Source organism: Myotis brandtii, unplaced genomic scaffold, assembly GCF_000412655.1.
Source record: "Myotis brandtii unplaced genomic scaffold, ASM41265v1 scaffold825, whole genome shotgun sequence".
NCBI classification, from domain to species: Eukaryota; Metazoa; Chordata; class Mammalia; order Chiroptera; family Vespertilionidae; genus Myotis; species Myotis brandtii.
Window position 1 is genome coordinate 912,364 of NW_005371349.1, and position 7,720 is coordinate 920,083.

The 7,720-nt window shown below is 49.3% G+C and overlaps 1 protein-coding gene across 1 annotated transcript in view; it reads right to left on the minus strand.

The window, feature by feature from the left end:
* Positions 1-6,968, minus strand: part of TNRC6C (trinucleotide repeat containing 6C) — a 39,970-nt gene extending 33,002 nt beyond the window's left edge. The window contains exon 1 of the mRNA XM_014531731.1: positions 6,596-6,968. The gene's annotated coding sequence lies outside the window, so the exon portion shown is untranslated. The remainder of the gene's footprint in view (positions 1-6,595) is intronic.
* Positions 6,969-7,720: the final 752 nt, after the last annotated feature.

Sequence of the window (7,720 nt, forward strand, 5' to 3'; positions counted from 1 at the left end):
GGACGCTGGTCCCCACCACTCTCCGTCCTTTCTCCAGGCTCTGACTACTCCAGGGCCCTTCTACAAATGGAATCCCACAATATCTGTCCTTTTGTGACTGGCTGATTTCACTTAGCATGATGTTGTCAAGGTTCATCATGTTCTAGCATGTGTCAGAATTCCCTTCCTTTTCAATGCCGAACAACATGCCATTGGATGCCTAGACCACGGTGGTTTACTTCTTCACCTACCCATGGACCATCGGGTGGTTTCCACACGTTGGCTATCGTGGCTAATGCTGCATAACCTGAGTACAGGCACATCGGCTCCAGTCCCTCTTTCAGTTCTTTTGGGTCCATACCCGGAAGTGGAGGTACTGGGTCACACGGCAGTCCTATGTGTAAGCTCCTGAGGAACCGCACCATTTTACTTTATTTTTTAAATTATTATTATTTTTTGTTAATCCTCACCCGAGGATATTTTTCCATTGATTTTTAAAAAATAATAGTTTAGCCTGACCGGTTTGGCTCAGTGGATAGAGCGTCGGCCTGCAGACTGAAAGGTCCCAGGTTCGATTCCAGTCGGGGGCATGTGCCTGGGTTGCGGGCACATCCCCAATAGGAGGTGTGCAGGAGGCAGCTGATCGATGTTTCTCTCTAATCGATGTTTCTAACTCTCTCTCTCTCTCCCTTCCTCTCTGTGAAAAATCAATAAAATATATTTAAAAAAATAGTTTAAACATAAAATGTATTTATTTAAAAGCTGGAAAGATCTTAAAAACCAGAAAGCCAAAGTTGTGATTTTAATGCAGTATTTATGGTTCTCAAATATAGACTCCATTTGATTTGCAAATACCACTCACCACTGTCTGCTTAGTACAGTGGCAAAAACAAAGCCAACCACAGGAGGCAAGCAGCAGGACCTACCTCCCAACATCGGACAGAGTTGATTCCCATTTTAAAACTTCTTGAGACGGAAAAATGATAAAGTGACAAAGTGAAAGGAGGAAAAACGAAAGCCAGGCGTGGTGCCTACGAGGACCACGCCCGTGTCTACGCGTGGACCGTCCTCTGACAGGCCTGGTTCATCTGTGAGCTCAGGAGGTCTCAGTTCCGAGCCAGAGCCCACGTCCATGAGACTCAGACCACAGCACACACGGCGAATGACCTGGACCTCTCACATTCCGTCTCCTTACGGGTGGCAAACAGGGTCCGAGAGGGAGGCCTGGACAAGGGGTGATGACTAATAACCAGCAGGACTGAACTAAAGCTGGCATTTTCAGAGTAAAATTCTTACTTCTTAAAGAATTTTAAAAAACAGCCTTAAAAAGAAAAAAGTAATGAAGTTTGTGTATAATACTGTCCTTTCCTCTGCTGTTTAAAATGGTTCACATGTTCTAAAAATAGGTGTCTATAAAAATCTAAGTAACATAACTGCCTTAAGTGATTAAATTAAAAAGGATTACATGATAGCATCGTTTAAAGAGAAAAGCTTTTTTTTTTTACTTCCAAATTCTAAAATGTTAATGACATAAAGATCAATTTTTTCAAGGAAAAGTATTTAACAAAGAGCTTCCAAAAGCTACAGTAAGCAAAACCTTAATTAGGTATCGGATTAATCAGATAGGGAGCGTGCACAAGATTCACTCAGAAGTGTGCAGAATGCTTAATTAGTCGTAACACTGACAAATAGGACATAATTCATTCTTTATCACCACAGCCTTCCAACGGAAATGACAAAATAATAAACTATATATTATAAAACATAATTCCGAAGGCTTCCTTCCATAGCTGTGAACATGTTTACTAAGGCGTAGTGGTAACAGATTCCTTGCCACTTGGTTTCCTGTTTGCAGCTTTTGAGAACCCCAAACACCTTACCCTCGACAGCATTTACTGTGTAAAAATCTCAGGGAGGCCCTAGCCGGTTTGGCTCAGTGGGGAGAGCATTGGCCTGCGGACTGAAGAGTCCCAGGTTCAATTCCGGTCAAGGGCACATACCTTGGCTGCAGACTCAATCCCCAGCCCTGGTCAGGTCGCCTGTGGGAGGCAGCCAATTGACGCGTCTCTCTCACATTAATGTTTTCATTTCTCTATCTCTCCCCTCCCTTCCACTCTCTCTAAAAAAAGAGTCCATGGGAAAATACCCTCGGGTGAGGATTAACAACAGCAACAACCAAGTCTCAGGGAGATCTGAATTCAGAATTCCGTTACTGGACAGAGTCCGGGACACCTGATCCAGTCTCCCTAGCGAAGATCCAGGCAATGCTGACCCAAGTACCGGCTTGGAGCAAAAGGTTTACGGAAACAATGGGAGCGTCCGAGAGAATGAGCTCACTGCCTGGGTCTTACTTCAAACGAGCAGTAAAGGGAGTTTGCTGCCTCCAGGTTGACAGCCTGTCAGACGCCGATGAACGTGGGGGCACAACAAGCCGCCTCCTCCTTTGGGAGAGCGGCCAGCGCCGAGGACGCGGAGGAGGCCGGCGGGAAGGCCCTGCCGCCGCCCTGGGCCAGCAGCTGCCTGAGACGCCATCTTATCAGTGTGACCGGCACGGGAGCCTGGGCTCCGGGCTGCTCTCTGGATGGCACGTCACAGGCTGACGTGGGACAAGCACACGCTCTGCTCCTGACATACCTGCAGCAGAAATACCTGCAGAAAGGGGCCTCCACCCCCGAGACGCTACCTTGCAAGCCAGCTGCTTGTTCGCCTGCATCTGGGGTCACCTGGGCTGACTCCACCATGTCGGCCGTGCACAGCGACAGCCTCATCCTGTCGCGCTGCCAGGAAAGTCCCCGGCACTTGCGGGTGCCCTCGGCGGCCAGCGGGCAGGGTTGGCAGCCCTTCCTCTCCGGGAGGCCCCGCTCCACCCCTGCAGCGGGGGGAGGCGCCCACGGCGGGGATTGGGAAGCTTTGATTATCTAATTGCAGCTGACACTAAACCCATCTTCCCTCCTCTTTCAATTCTCTCAATTGTCACAACATTTTTATTCAGGCCCCAGTCACAGGAGCGCCGCTGCCGGTTTGCTTGTTTGTTGAAAGTCAGCCAAGAGAATAACGGCGCCCCGCCTGCCGGCTGCGCAGATAAACCACCGCTCGCTCTCGCTGCCTTTGTTTCCACTCCCGCTTCTTTCTCACTCTTCCTCACCCCCAAACATTTGGCATACCAACACTCGCTCCAGTATCCCAAACGAGCGCCATATGCAAATTGGCAAGTGTCCAACTTCTTAATTACTTTCTTCCTCCATCTAAAACCCATCTAGGTGGCAAACACAGCCGCGCAGCCACCAAAGCCTGTTTATACCCGTACAAAGCAGCCCCCGAAACAATCCATTGTTCCGCCTTTAGCACAATAGAAAGGAGGTTCTTAAACCCCGATGAAAGCTCTCAAGTGCTGGGAGCTGGGGTTCTGCTTCAGACACAGTCTGAAGAGAAAACAACAGGATAAAATGACACTCTTCTGGAAGCTGACTCACCCCATGTACAGGCTAACACTGACCTTACAGCAGCGGTTCTCAACCTGTGGGTCGTGACCCCTTTGGCGGTCGAACGACCCTTTCTTTCACAGGGGTCGCCTAAGACCATCCTGCATATCAGATATTTACATTACAATTCATAACAGTAGCAACATTACAGTCATGAAGTAGCAACGAAAATAATTTTATGGTTGGGTCACAACATGAGGAACTGTATTTAAAGGGCCAGAAGGTTGAGAACCACTGCCTTACGGGTAAAGCATCTGCCAACTCAGCACATGAATAGAAGACCCCCATTTCCCTGCATGGCTTTACTAGAGGCCACGCTTTACGTCAGGACAAATGGTTGTCATTTAAAGGGAGAGCCTGGAACCAGGGCTGGCAGGAACCCTGGCCTCCACGCGGCGCACGAGTCCTTCCACGCCTGACGACACGTGACTGCGGTCTGGATCCCGCCAGTCGGAGAAAGGACGCAGGTCCTCCCAGGGCTCACGCTGCCCAGCTCAGCCCTCTGCCCCACTAGCTCTGCCTCTACCCTGAGCTGGGCTGGCCAGTTGGTTGCCTCCTGGCTCTTAGCCGTTGAGGCTGGGACTCCAGTTTGGATGTCCGCCGGGGGCGGCACCCTCATGGAAATCGCAGGCCCTTGAGCAGGACTCGGAGCAGCCGGGGAGAAAGGCCTAGAAACGCCTGCGAGGACCGCAGGGGAACCGAGGGAGCCCTGAGAACGTGGGGGCACTGCCCTCCGCTGACAAACCGGACAAGCTCTTTGTGGGAAGGACTTAGAGATGAGCGGTCGTGAGGGGCTCAGGCCTGTCATTTCCTGTGTAGGAGGTTCGGACACCTTAGCCAGCAAGCACTGCAGGTTACACAGCAGAGTGCGAACTCACATGCTGCGGGCTGAGCAGTGCGGACGACACTTAGGGGATCCTTGGGGCGGGGAGACAACGATGTGGAGAGAAGGGCGGGCGGTCACCGTGTGCACGCGCTGGGGAGACACGCTGAGCCGGGCACGTGTGAGACCGTGAGGAAGAGGCCCGGTGCGAGGGGAAAGCAGCGCGGGAGCAGCAGGCAGCGCCGGCCAGACAGGCTGCGAAGGAGGAGCCCAGAGACCCCTCCGGCAGAGGGACCTTGAGCCAATGCAAGGGGGCGAGTTCAAAGGTTTGTCTGGCTCTGACCCCAGAGGCTGCTGGGAACGATGAAATTGGTATAAAACCAAGACTTTTGTTTGTGAGCCGAAAATTAATCATTTATTTTATTAATATCATGTAGATTAATGGCATTTTCTGAGATGTTTAGACATAAAATGATCTAGTCATTATATACTAGTATGTGTGTGCATATATATATATATATATATATATATAATAAACTAGGAATAACTTTCTAGAAACATACTTACAGAGACAAATGTTTTATTAAAAAACATTTTCATAAAAAAATTTTACTGAAAAAATTTCTTATTTTATTCTTATTTGAGTAGATACCAGCAAAATTTTGCACCAACAGCAGTTGATGAAAACACTGATGCAATACTGGCATCGAATCATGTAACAACGAGACAAGCCCAGGAAACAGCAGGCTGGGGCATTCTTTTTCTGTTTCAAAAAACGCGGCGCCCTATTTCGGGGTGACTGTGACTGCACAGCTCCTGTCTCTGTGAGGCTGTCCCGAGGACCGTATTCCAGTGCAGAAAGTAACCATATGCTTTTGAAAAAGTATGTTTTTATTGATTTTAGAGAGAGAGGAAGGGAGAGGGAGAGAAATACCCAACAGCTGCCTCCTTCGTGCCCCCTGCTGGGGATCAAGCCTGCAACCTGGGCATGTGCCCTGATTGGGAACTGAACCAGTGACCTTTCAGTGCACATGAGGACGCTCAACCAACTGAGCCACACCACCAGGAGTGACCATCTGTCTGATTACCAACTGCTTGCAGTGAAGGAGGGGAATTATATTCTTGTTAAATGAGTATGTTTGACCATTTCTTTTCTCTCTTGACCTACATCCCCTTGACCAGGAACTTAGCAAGGAGAGTCAAGATTATTTGAAGAGACATAGCAAAGCTGTCTAAAAATATTTGTTCCGAATATACCACAAAGTCTCGGTTTTGAGAAATACACTATAAATACTTTTGTGTCATGTTGCAATTATTCCCCATATTAAGTCAGTGTATGAAAGAGAAACATATTAATATGATCTGTGACATGTTTCTTTTAAATTCCAATCTCATACGAGAAGCCTCCTTGCTTCTCCAATTACAGACCTGAATTTCACTGCCATCAGCAAGCCTGGTTCCCACGCCAGGACCCTGCCAACTGTTAAAGCGGAGAGACTTAAGGGCACCACAGAAATGTGACAGTTCCCACAGGTACTCTGCTCTCTCCCAAAACCTTCGCTACAACTCCAGGAAAGCATTTTTAAATCTAAATCCCTGAGGTCAAGAAGCCGGGAACAGGTGACAGAGGAGATGTCACCTCTGGAAGCTGGAAAGCGAGGGGGCAAGCGGCAGTTCTCCTGGAGCCAAGAGCAGCTGGAGGTGGCTGCAGGCAGAGACGCCAGCAGAAGCAGGTGGGTCAGAACCCGAGACACTGCACGCCAAGCTGCCGACAGGTTTGGCTTTAAGGTTAGACGCTACAGTTAGAACCATCCACTTCCCATTCAACGCCATCACCTCCCTGCAAAGAAGGTGTGCGGCCCTGCGCTCTCCTAGTGACCCAGCGAGGGCCTCGCTGCGAAGTCTCCCGCAGGGCTCTGCCCACTGCCGAAGGTCACTGGCCTGCTGACAGACCTTTGCTTTCTGTGAGCAACCAAGTCGCTAATGCCTCTGAAAACATGAGAAATAACTCATATGAATAAGTAGGGGGAAGCAGAATTAAACTTCAAAATCCAACTGAAATGAATTCTACCTATCTTCTACTTATTATCTATCAATTAGCTACCTACCTACCTATTATCTACCTACCTATCTATCTATCTATCTATCTATCTATCTATCTATCATCTATCTATGTATCTATCATCTAGCTAGCTAGCTCTATCACATGTATATACTGACTATGGGCCCAAAGGTGTCCATTTCTATTCCTGGGCCGCCGAGTGGGAAACAGCACACGACCCCAGAGGAGAAGCCGCCCTCCGTGGCTCACCTGGCTGGAGCTTGCTGGGCTGTGGCTGCGCTCCGGCTCCAGGGAGGGGAGGAGGGCTCACCCCGGCAGGCCCAGCGCCCTGGGTGGGGCTCGCACTGGTCAGAGCCCCCGCGGGCAGTGGTTGGCCCCTCTTCAGTAGCTGCTTCTGCTCCTGCTGGCGGAAGCGCGGAGGCACCTCACGAGGCAGGTAGCGGGACACAGCTGGCTGCTGGCCGCCGGCAGGTGCGCGCTTGCCATTGCTGCTGCTGGAGAGAGTGCTGGTGGAAGTACTGGTCCCGGTACCGGCAGGCTGGGGCTGGCTGGAACAGGTCTTGGTAGGTTCTGGCACTGTAAGGACAAAATGAAAAGACCCCAACACTTTAGTAACACCTCCTAAACCCAACCCAAACCGAAGAAAACAAAACAAAACAAAAAAACAAAACAACTGAGAGATGACAATGAGGCGCTTTGGGAAGAGAACTGGCCTGAAGTCAGGCTCCAGGTTGAGAGCCAGTTTCCTATAAAGTAACCGCCATCTGGGCTGTGGCTCCTGAACCAGTTTCCTCATCTGGGAGATGAGTGCTTAGTCGGAGAGCAGTTCTCATGTGCCCTTGACTGGAATTGAACCCAGGACCTTTCAGTCCGCAGGCCGACGCTCTATCCACTGAGCCAAATCGGCCAGGGTCCTCTAGTGATTTTATAAGCACCCAAGTTTCTGTACTTAAACTCATTTCTGCTTAAAGTAGCTAGAGTGGTTTCTATTCTCATTGGCTGAACACAGGGTTTTTTTTTAGCAACTAGTCCATTTAAATCTTTCATCCACCAGACCTCAGGGTATGTGGTATGAGCTAGGTATTCCACTGTGTTTTCCTCCTAATGGCGTTAACAATACTGGGACACCCCTCACTTAGAATGTCAGAGGCCACCACCGTTAGCCTCACGTATGCTGACAGGAAGGCCTGCAATGGGTTAGAGCAGTGGTTCTCAACCTTCTGGCACTTTAAATACAGTTCTTCATGTTGTGACCCAACCATAAAATTATTTTCGTTGCTACTTCATAACTGTAATGTTGCTACTGTTATGAATCGTAATGTAAATATCTGATATGCAGGATGGTCTTAGGCGACCCCTGTAAAAGGGTCATTC